The sequence below is a fragment of the Cygnus olor genome, chromosome 23 (genome assembly GCF_009769625.2).
Source record: "Cygnus olor isolate bCygOlo1 chromosome 23, bCygOlo1.pri.v2, whole genome shotgun sequence".
In the NCBI taxonomy this organism is placed as follows: Eukaryota; Metazoa; Chordata; class Aves; order Anseriformes; family Anatidae; genus Cygnus; species Cygnus olor.
This window is the reverse complement of record NC_049191.1, coordinates 5076849-5088985: the sequence shown is the minus strand read 5'-3', so window position 1 is coordinate 5088985 and position 12137 is coordinate 5076849.

Sequence of the window (12137 nt, the reverse complement as noted above, 5' to 3'; positions counted from 1 at the left end):
CCCTGCCTCTGGGCAGCATAATAATAATAAATGTTGTTAAAATAACGTTGCTTATTGCTTAAACAGAGAAAGCGCAGTGCTGCAGAATTAAAGGCTCTTATCCCCCTGTAACTCACCTAGCTTTATGGAGCACATATGGCAGCCCGGCCACCCACTGCTCAGCGATTTCAGCAATCCAGGAGTGCGTCGGGGCGGGGAAGTGAATTAAAGATGAAGTGGCAGCTGGAACTGTGAAGTTCCTGGCTTAATATCATTTTCGGAGGAGTTCTGTGCGTTTGATAATATGTGCCATGCACATGGTTATTTCCTTGAATTAGATAACAGTAGATAACACAATGATCCTAATCTCCCCCCGTTGCTTGAAACCTGGCATTACACATCAGCAACAGAGTCCCAGCTTATCTGCTCCACGATGGCTTCCTCAGGAGCTCTCACCGGCAGCTCTCTTTATTTAGATATTGCCAAGATTGCTGCGGATGGAAATGAGTGTCGGCTGGCAACCCGCGCAGCCTGCAAGGTGTGAGGCTGGAGATACCGGCCCTGGTGCTGGAGACAAGCTCCTGCCTGCTGCAAAACACCCGCGGGCTGAAGGGGACTGTAAGGGATCGGGGGGCAAGGGATGGCAGCCCAGGCTGTGCCCCCAACAGCGTACACAAAGGGCTGGGGGGCTCCCGGGACATTGCCGACCCTGTGAGGATCTGTCTCGTGTTATCTAGGTGAGAACAGCTTGTCCTGGCCCCACTTCAAAGCACCAAGAAACCCCAAGCTTTTATGTATTCGTTTGTTTATGTATTTGTTTGTTTATGTATTTGTTTGCTCTTTTCCCCAGCAGCCACCTGGGATTCTGGCTCAGGAGCAGAGCTGTGCCGGCACTGCACCAGGGGCAGCCCATCCTCGATGGCAGCTGGAGGAGACGTTTGCTTGTCCCACCCGGGGGACATCCACATGATCCCATCCATCACGGGGAGCCTTTTGCAGTGATGTAAGCGCAGACACACACACGGTTTACTGCTCTCCAGCTAAAGGCTACCTGAGCTCAGGCTATCAAGACCTGTAACATTTACATCTGCTCTTGGAACAGATCATGGGGCAGGAGGGCATTAAAAGTAAAGGTAAATCCTTTACCGTCATCTCCTGATTGGAAATGCCATTCAGAAATGTAATAAGTGAGTAAGTTACCAGGTTTGTAGAGAAAAAATCCAGCTGGCACCTCCTTGTCTTTTGGCAAAGCACAGGACCTCGCTGCCCATCACCAGCCCCTTCCCCATCCACAAGCAGCCCTCTCCTCCAGACGAAGGAGGATGCACGCCCTCTCTCTCTCTGTCTCTTTCTCAGGCACACAGGGTAGCAGAATTCTGGTATTTATGTATCGTTTTTCCCTGCTGGCATTTAATGGGCGTTTTAGTAGCACAAATAGAAAATGCTGCATATTCATCTTCCATGTCACAGGCACCGAGATGGAGAGGAGTGAAGGGAGAAGCGCCTCGGGCTCATTGTACCAATCTTGTCCTCGGCAGCAATCTCCAAGATGAAGAATAACTTAATTACCGCATATCATTTTGTCTCCTTTATTTGCTCTTTGTTGCTCTCCCCCAGTGCCCGTGCCCACTCTGCCACAGGAGCGGCAGGCAGGCAAATCGCGGCATGATTAAAACACCGGTGGGCTGCCGCTCCCTGACCCACCTCGAGCTCCTGTGGATCACGGCTGGATGGCAGGAGAGGGGCGATAAAATATGGGCTGGACCTCGAAAGATAAAGAGCTGAAACCCTTTGTAGTGGCACGGGTGTTGATTTGGCAAAGCAGCAAGCAGTCAGTGATGGGCCGGCCATACCGGAGAAGGGCAAGGGGATCGTGTGTGTGTCTGTCTTAGTCAGTTTGCTTCAGGAAGAGTGTGGGCACTGAGTTCATTTGGATAGAAAAGAGCAGTTGAAGTCAGGAAGAGTGATTTTTTTTCCCCACCTCCATCTCAGGGATGGGAATCAGCATTGCTCTATATGGGCTTTCCTTTTGAGCCAGCACTTAGCAGTCCCACCTGGGACCCTACATGATGCACGAGGTACAAAATCTGCCAAAAGGTGCCCTCAGGGACAAGGGGATACTGTGGGAAAAGCACTGCTTAGGGCCTTGGAGACCCACAAAGCTCAGCCCTGCAAGTCCCCTGTCACACACAAGGCAGACAGGGACACAGATAAAGTCTGATGTCCTCTGCTTTGCCCTGAGCAAGGACACAGTGCCCTTCTACCAAACCACCCTAACTTTGAGCACAGCAAACCTGCACAGAGATGCTGAGTTGTCTTTTTGCAGATTGCCCCTTGGTGGCTCTGCAAGGTTCCAGCTGGGCAGGAGGACAAGGGCAGCTGGAAGTCGGGGCGAAGCGGTCAGCAGGGAGATGCCAGGGCAGCACGGGTGAAAAACTGCATTCCCCGATGCTCTCCAGCACTTAGGAGACACGGATGTGACCCAGGAGGCTTGGCAGCTTAAACACACTCGTTTTCACAGGGTGAAGAGCACCAGAAGCAATTAGCATGTTTAAAATAGCTTCACAAAACCCTGCTGCAGGTTTGTAAGGCAGGGGAGAAGCCAAAATCCCCAGCGGATAGGGCGCCCATCAGCATGTCCACAGAGGGACGCTCGTGGAGATGCTTTCATCTCTCTTTCGTCTTGAGCACAGAGCTAGAGACAGATATCAAATCCAAATATCCACCTTTTCTTCCACAACATGTCATTTCCTTTCTGTCCTTAAGAATGGTCTAATTGCCAGATTGATTCCCCTAAGAAAGCGCAAGGGAGCGAGCTCTGTGCTGCCAGGTATTGGCGAGTTAAAGGAGGCAGCATACCGAGCAGAGCTCATTTGTGCTTTTTGTCAGGGCCGTTCCCTCTGAACACCCTGCTTGTTTTAGGTAAATGTTTCATTGCATTGTGAACACACAGGTAATGAAACCTTATCTTCATAGTTTTGTGACAGAAAAGGGAAACAGAGCTGTGCTAAATATGCCCTCAGTGAAGTCACTGCAGCCAAGCTCCCGAGCAATAAGCGTGAAACAGGACCAGCATGAGAGGTCCAGAGCTGCAGTAATTCAATTGGGAGCAGGAGGTCTTGGGAAAATGCTGGGCTCATTTTGTAGAGTAACGTGGAGCTATAGAAAGCAAACAGGTAGAGAGATCTGAATTTAGAGACGTGAAGGTGGCCTTGTGGCGTCTCAGACAGGGACCAGGGATTGTAGGAAGAGATTAAATAGATCTGCTAGCGAGGTGCCCCTGGGGAGCTGCAAAGCCTGAGTCCAGCCACCGAGCAGCCCATGCACGTGGCACCCCTGCTGCAATCATCCAGCAGATACGGGGCACAGAAAGGCTCCGGGACCAGCACCGGGTCGTTACGTGCTCCAAGTGAGTGCTGTGGTTTAAGCAGGTAGCAAAGCACCAAGCACCGGCTGCTCGCTGCCCCCACAGTGGGATGGGGAAGAGAATTGGAAAAAGGTAACACTGGTGGGTTGAGATAGAGACAGTCTAATAGGAAAGAGAAGAAAGGGAAAATAGTCATAGTAATAGTAATAGTAATAGTAATAGTAATAGTAATAGTAATAGTAATAGTAATAATAATAATAATAAAGCAAGTGATGCACAATGTAATTGCTCACCACCTGTCAAATGATGCCCAGCCAGACCCTGAGCAGCAACCACCTCCCTCCCCAGACAGTTTTATTGTCCCACATGATGCCACATGGCATGGGACATCCCTGTGGCATTTGGGGTCAGCTGTCCTGGTTCTGTCCTCTCCCAGCTCCTTGTACACACCCGGCCTCCTCGCTGGCAGGGAGGTATGAGAAGCTGAAAGGTGCTTGGCTTGGTGTAAGCACTGCTCTGCAACAACTGCAGCATCGGTGTGTTATCAGCCTTATTTTTGTCCTAAATCCAAAATACAGCAGCATACCAGCCACTATGAAGAAAATTAACTATCTCAGCTGAAGCCAGGACAATGGAAAAATGGAAAATCTTGTCCCAGCAGCTTGGTAAGACACAAAAGAGATGTAGCTGGGGATGGAAAGTGTCTTCTCTTAATTACTCGAGAGAGAGTTCAGGTCCACGAGGAGTTTCACAGTTTGTTATATCTGCAGGGCTGGGAATTCATCCTAATAGTGCAGTGGAAAAGAAAGAAATAAAAGTACAGAAGGGCAAGGGCAAGGGCGAGAGCAACGAAGTGTTGTTATTCTCTCTGAAATGTGAGTTGTGGGTGGGGGAGAAGAGCAACCCACCACATCCTGCACGGTCAGATGTGGGCGTTTAATTTTGTTGAGACCTCCCTAGGGGGACTGGAAGATCATTTGTCCCGTTCCAGGTTGCAGTTCATGTTGCAGTTTTACGTGCATGCTTGCACAGCAGGAAGGCTCTAATGATTAATTAATGTTAGCACCATGTTTGCAAACTGTCATTGCAAAAGCTCTGGCTGTAGAAGTTGCACAATGATATCAACATGCAGCAGATTTTTATTTTTTTTGCCACCCAGACTCATTTCAGACAAACAAAGCATTGTTCTGACCTGCCCTACAGAACACAAAGACAGTGCGCTGTCTGTATGCCACATGTGACAGATGGCATATGGATAATTTAAAACGTTCTTTGGAAGCATCTGGAAATAAATTTAAAAGCATTGTAAGAAGGGTAGTAAATGTCAGGTTGGATTTTATGCAGGAGAAGGCATGCGACCTGCAGTTGGTGGAAGTTGCTTTCTTGAACTCGAAGTGACTGTGCTGTCCTCCAAACACCAAACCTGCCTCCGCGGCTGCCACAGCTGAGGACACTGAGGACCAAGATCATCTTTGTTTAGTCCCTTCCCTTCCAGAAGCAAACATGCCCCAGTTCTCACAAACAAGAAGGTAGGATTTTAGCAGTTCTTTTGGACAAAGACACCTCGGGAGCTGCTGAGCCCCAGTGCTCAGTGTTTGGCTGGCAAACCCCTGTGCCACCACATGGGAATGGTACCACCAAGGAAATCGCCAAACTTCTTGCAGCCAAAGACAGGCTGAATGGAAAACAGAAGGAATTTGGAGAATATTTTTCAGCTGTTGCTCAGAGCACCCAAACTTCCCACTCAGGCAATGGAGAGTGCCCACACCCTGCCCATTCCCTGCTGCCCCCATGGCATCAGGGAGCAGGTAAATAAATGCTGCTGCATCCCGAGATGCTCAGACCATCCGAGCATCTCCTCCAGCCCCTGTGTAAGAGGCTACTTAATGCAAGGCTCTCCACTGCTGCACCTCGTCCAGCACATGTTATTAAAAGACAGCTTCCAGGAAGGCATTTAATCTTGGTCTGAAGCCTTTCAGGAGATGAAGAATGCCCTGCATCCCACGCCATTTGTTCCGCTCTCTCCCCCTTAATTCAACAGCCGCCCAACCTGGTGCTGGCAGCCTTGTAAGAGGGTGTTGGAGGGGGACGCTGCCTTTAGCTCGTGCCCTGCTGCCGTGGCCACATTGCTCATGCTACGAAGTGGCTGGTTGCAAGCAGAGCAGACACATTTGGACAAGTGGCCATGGCCAAGGAGGGGGCCAAAGATCAGGCAGGGCCACCCGCTTGGTGCAAAACTTTGAGTCGGATTCAATTCTGGCTTGCTTGAGCCAGAGACTCTTTTTTGCAGGCCCCAGTCCTCTGGGCATGCACATTGCTTTTCCCTCCTTGCCCTTCCTCTCCTGCTGCTTTCCTTGCTGCTGCTAGACTGTGTGTTGCGGGGTTTTTAATCCACATAAAACAAGCAAATGTAAAATATTATGATATGATGAATATGATTTTATATTGTAGTTACCTCTGGGCATTCACTTTCTTATTTCGTTGTGGTTGTTATAGTTCTTTTATTCCTTTCATAAAGCAAAAACATTTAATGTAAAAATAAAAGGAATCATGATGATTTGGGTGAATTGTAGCACTCAAGGCTTTCCTCCACATGTGCTTAAAGATACGTGTGTGCTTTCATGCAGGAGGTGGCAGAAGAAACACCTCATCTAAATCTGATCAAAGGCAGCGGGAGCTTGATCACAGAGCAGAAGACAGCGGCGTGGCTTCAGGTGGGGTGAGGAGGGGACGTCGCTGCCTTTATGGTTTGGACTGAGCTGGAAAAGGCTGCTCAGCCTGGGGCATCCAGGAGGTTCAAGTTGGTTTGCAGGAGCTTCTCCTCCACAACTCGCTGTGGCTGCAAACCAGCCCATGATGCTGGTGTGCCCAGCGCTGTCTGAGAAGCTGCACCCATCCAGCCTCTTCCACAGACAGCAAGCACTCTTACGTTTTGGGTGTGATTTCTGATGTATTTTATGCCTTTCGGATACTGCCTGTGGATAACTTAAGGGCTTGTGCCTTTTAAAGGGTCTTTTAGAGGCAACTTGCATTAAAGAGGGTGAATGCTCCTGAATTCTGCCCCTGAAGATTACAAGTCCCCCTTCAGCTCTGCACGTCCCGAAGAAGCTGACAACGGATCTAAGAAAAAAAGCAGCTTCTGCATGAAAGCACAAGGTAGGACTTGGTCTTTCTGTGGGGCTACACAAAAATCTGAGTGCGACTGCTTAGCAGCATCCTTGCAGCATCCCTGCTCGGCCGCAGGGAGGTGATTGCTATCTGAAGCCTGCAGTTTGCAAATCCCACCGAGCCGTGTCTGCCGAGGGTCTGCGTGGAGCAGCACTCACCTGTGGAGCAGGAGGGGACATCTGAAACCTTCCCAGGGAGCAGCATCAGCTCTGACAGTGCCGTCAGCCTGCGAGGGGCTGCCAAAGAGGTGACACCAGGAACCAGATGAGAACAGGCTGTTAGCCTTGTGCAGATGTAAGCACGTAAGCTCATTTGCACCACAGCAGTGATACAGCAGGCAGTGGGATGGCTGTGGTGGCGGACAGGGATGCTACCCCCTCTCCCCCTTCATAACTCCAGTAAACAGGCATCACACAGGAGATTTGCCCCCAGCAAACTGCCCTTAGACAGTTAATAGTAATGTGTTATTTTACGGGCAGTGGCCTGTTCATGGGATGTTCTTGGAAGGACCATGTGCACTCGTAGCTGCCCAGCATCTCTAAGGGGTGTGAGGACTCCAGGAGGTGCAGGAGCCAGAGAACCTGCTCTGGAGGGAACGGGGCAGTGTTGTTCCTGTAGTGAAAGCTGTTCCATGCACGGAAAGCCAGGTTTGTTTCAGAGATGAACCAAGCAAGTGCCTGAACACCAGGGGACAGCACTTCCAGACATGTTTTTAAGGAGTTTTGTTTGCATCCTGCACAGTGGGGAATTGCCCAGTGCCAACAGTTATCCTCTGACAGGCTTTTGCAGCCCCAAGACACAGCACTGTGCCTTGAGGGCTTGGCTCTGGAGCACACGGATATGCCCAGGGAGGAATCTGCAGTTTCAAAACTTCTGAGAGACCATCAGAGGCAATAATAAGCCTAATACAAAGCCAATTACCGACTATTTTTAGAAAGCCTTTGACAGCATCCCCTCCTCAAACCCGAGGATATTTATTCATTATATTCTAAATCAGCTCACTTACCCTGCGGTTGATTCACATGTCACAGGCACATAATGTTATCAGCCAGGCATCAGCAATGGCACTTCCCATACCAGCGCTCATCACGGCCGTATCGACTGGCCTGGGTTGCAGACAGGTCACAGAGTGTCGATATTAGCAGTGCCTCTAGCGACAATTAAGCACTAAGTGTGTGCCGGGCAGGATGACACAAGTTTGGAAATATTCAGGTCACTGCAAAGTATTGATGGCAATAAATCCACATGTTCCTGATCCAGCAGGAGCCGCCTGGTTGGAAAACAGCCTGTCTTGTGCATAAAAGGAGCGTCAAAGTGAGAAAAAGACAGTGAGCTGGGGTGTGCTTAACAGCCGGGAGGCAAAGGGGCAGTTGCTTCATCGCTGGGCAGGTGCATTCGTGTGGAGCAGTTACCAAGTGGAAGGGCCTTGTTTTATCTCTGCTTTGTAGAGGTGCAAACACGCAGGGTGGGAGCCACAGGTGGAAAATCAGCTTGTTCAGCACCAACAGCCGGCACTGCCTCCCCAACAGCTTCGCTCCTGAGCTTGCTCGGATGTGCCTTGCTTGGGCCAGGACTCTCAAACAAAGTAGGGGAGAGGTGCACAAGACCACATATGACCTCCTACAAACTGAAATTGCTCTCTCTTTTTAAAAGCTTTGAGGCCCAGGGCCAAATTCGGAGATGCTGTTCTATGGGGCATAAAGCCAAGGCTCCCCTTCCTCTCCCTCTCCTCACTTAGAGGTTATGTTAGGCTGGGAGGTTTTTTAACTAGCACCTTTTCCTCGGTTCATAAATTACACTTATTTAGGTAGCTTTATGCATCAGCAGGCAGGGTGTACGGAGTGCCCAGGGAGCCTTAGTGAAGCTGAGAGGCTCTAAATTATGCCAACTTAGCCAGCACCACTGAATTTGCCCCACGGCGTCCCACATTGCTGAAAGCATCATGACAGAAAGGACCAAGACGTGAAATGGGCATGGCTATCAGCTTTCTCCGAGTGGTCCACGATGTCATGGCCAGACTCAGGGAGTCTCAGGGAGTTTGTACCTGGGCTCGGTAGGGCTCACCTGGCAGATGGCACTGAGACAGCGGCTGTCCCCTTGTTGTCGCACTCCTGCCAAGGGAAGCAGGGAGATGCCACCAAGGCAGAGCCATCACACAGCCACTGTGGGCTTCTCCAACCACTGCTTGCACCAGCAAAGCACAAACTGGAGCAGCAGCTCAAGACCAGGGTGCTGAGGCAGCTCTGCAAGTGCATGGATGCTCACAAGCTGGCTACAGCAAGCATGAAAGCTGCAGCAGGGCTGGAGGATGAAGCAAGCTCTCTGCCCAAATGCATGTAAGCACCAGCAGCACTACGGTGGGAATCAGAACTGGGGGCTTGCACTGACTCTGCTTCTTAAAGCCCTTAGAGCAGGCAGCCAGCAGGGAGGGGAAGGCGGCGTTTGTAACACCTCGCTGCACCCCTTTGCCGCGCAGACACCACGCACCCAGCTCCCTGCTGTCCCCGGCTCGCAGCACATCGGGGTGGAAACGCTCGCGAATTAAGGGTACGCCCACGTGTCACACTTCCCCGTAGTGCGGCGGCAACACTGCAGACCTGCCTTCCCTGCGTGGCTGGTTTCTGCTACGCTCTTCTCTAGTGCTGAAAAGCTCTGCCCCTGCCATTGCTACTGTCCCAGGGAGTTTCCCAGTCCTGGAAAATCCCTTTGGTTTTTCAGGATACAGGATTGCAGCCATCATTTTGCTATTAGAGCCAGACCCAAGCTATGCAGCAAAGGAGAGAGGAACGAGTCTTGCTTGTGCCTGAGCTCCTGAGGGCTCTTCCCCGCTGGGCAGGGACCGAGAGGGGCTGAGGGTCCACCCTGTGCTGGAGCACTCCACCCCAGGCCTTTGGAGGCTCTCCTCTTGCCAACAAAGCTCATCACAGCCCTGGGTGAGCTCATTAACCTTTCCACCCCTGCCTGCAAAAAGAAAAGTGTGAGTGACATGTGATACGCCTGGGTTTAAGGAGCTGTAACCCTGTTTTCCCAGCCGGTGCCCAAGTTACACGCTCCATCTCTCCAGCCCTTTTAATGCTTAATCCTTCTAGGGGGGACTGTCCACAAGGGGATCTAGAAAGCCTCAGCCCCCAGTGTCAGCGAGGGGGAAGCCCTGGACACAGCCAGCTCTGGCAGTGACCCAGTAAGAGCCTAAATCCCCTCCTTGGCTGCAGTTTGCAGCCTCTGGAGGGATTTATGCCCAAGGTCTGACCCACCAGGCTGTAGGGCATTGCTGGGGTGTTGCAGGCAGCAGCTCGCTGTGCCTGTGGCCATCTGAGAGGTTTGGTGGATCCCGTATGGCTGCTCCATCCCCCCCTCAAAGCAGGCTGTGAAGGTCCCTGTCCCCTCCTGCCCATGCTGGCACTTCCCGCTCTGTGGGCTGGCCGACACGGAAACAAACTGGGATGAGTCAGGGTAGATCTCAAAACATACTTGGAAAAAAAAAAAAAAAAAAGATTAAAATCAGAGTGAAGACAAAAACAATATGGCCTTTAATGCATGACACATGGCTGTGAAGAAACTTGGAGCTGATTCCAAGCTAAAACCTCCTTTAGAGCCCTGTTACTTTGTGCTTTCACTTCTATTTTGCTGCAGCTAGTTAAATTTTCGTTAGCTGAGCCCAATTAATTAATTCTCTCCCCCTCACTGAGCATTTTACCTTAAGGTGCAGATGAAGACCAGCTCTAAAGGTACAACTCGGTCCTTTTCGAGGCTAAGCCCCTATTATTCACCCTGCTTAAAGCTCCCAGGATTTGCCCCCAGGATCTGGATTTGCAGCCTACCCCATGTCTGGGCCTGTTTAATTCAGCGTGACAATTCCCAGGCACTCCAGCAGACTTTGGATTGAGACACATTACTACCAAAAGTGCTGTATCAATTCTTTTCTAACTGTACCCAAGTTTTAATGTTTAATATTTAAACATGAAAGTTCCTTTTGAGACGTTTAAAGCAGAATTATTAACAGCCCCATGTAGAACTGACAGGTTAACAGTGCGACAATTAAAAAGAAAGGTTAAATACATTTTCTTTTCAGACCAACTGCTGTTGCTTAAGACTAATAAATCCACCAGGAGATGGTTTTTACAGAGTGTGAGGGGCTGTGTGTCAGCTTTTATAGGCTTGAGTTTTTCAGAAATCACCACACTCCTCTTTCCAGGCAGCTACAGGTTCCAGGCTATATTTAGCAGATGGGGCTTCTTCCAAAGAGTTGCATGAGTCAAATCAGAAAGAAAAAAAATGTATATATGTTGGAATAGCAAAAATGCAAAACCTACTGGCTGTGGGCTCTTAAAACACCCAGGCTCACAGGTTTTTTAATTTCTCATTATTCTCTGCTGTCATGAAGGCTTTGAAAACAGAGGTGCTGGAGAAGAACAGAAATTCTGGTGTAGGTCCTCTAAGGGCTGAATTTGATGCTAAGCTCCTATTTCTCCCTTGGAAAAGGGCTGTCCTCGCAGGCTGGGCACACAGCCCCAGGCTTCCCGGGGGCAGCTGCACCCAGCTGCAGTGTCTGGGCTGCAAAATGCCACCGCTCCCGGCGCTCATGGCCAAATCGGGGTTCTGAGAAAGACATTTCCGTGTGTCTGTATGTGTCTAGTTGGATAAATGTTAACTTAATTGTGCTTTTCCCGTGCTCTGTGATTACAAAATGGAATGTATAGCTGCAGGGTCAGAGGCAAAATAGATGAAAGGGTGACGCTTTAATCACCTAAAGCAAGGTGGCTCTGCTTGAGTGAGGGCTGGAGCAGTTGGGCTCCAGGCTCAACCACTCTGCAATCCTGCAAAAGCAGGGGTAAGGCACCTTCACAAGGGATAAATGCACCCACGGCTGTTGGCCTCGAGGACCTGAATACAACCTTCAGCTCCCTGCAAACACCAGCTCTGTAATTGCTGCAAGGTGGAGAAATGGAGCAGGGCAATCTGGCTGCCCTCTTTGCAATGCCCTTCCTCCGAGGCATCCTCTTCTGGCCTCTCAGACAAGAAAGGACTTGAGTCTGTCTCAGTGTCACCTTTCCTGTGATTATAGCATGTTTCCAGTTCCTTTTGCAGGCCACAGCAGTCCTTTCTCGCCTTTGATGGGCATTGATTCAGCCCCAGATTTGCAACCATGAAAGGTCACGTGGCTTACAGGTATTGAGGAATATTTACTCACCCTGTGCTTTTAGCAGGTTAAAAAAATACTAACGGGTGTTTTAAATGAGTTACCGACAGCAGTAGCGGATGTTACAGATTATTATAAGCACATCAGTGGAAGGTATTATAAGATGGCTATAAGCCATGGTTATAAGCAACCTGGTTTTGATTTATTGGACTCTATAGCAACCTATATAAATTGATTAGCCATTTATTAGAGCTACTATTAATCATGGATTTTCTCTTTGTACAAATTTAGAAAACTTACCTTGGTTACAGCCTGGACTTGGAGGGGAGAGCCGTGAGTGCCTCCATCTGTGCCTGCAGCATCCCATGCATGCAGCATCCCCTGCCATGGCTCCTGGCAGGATTGGTGCCATGCTGCTGGCTCTTCCTGCATGGTCCTGCAGCATCCAGAAGCTCTGCAATGCCCGAACACCCCGCAGGATGT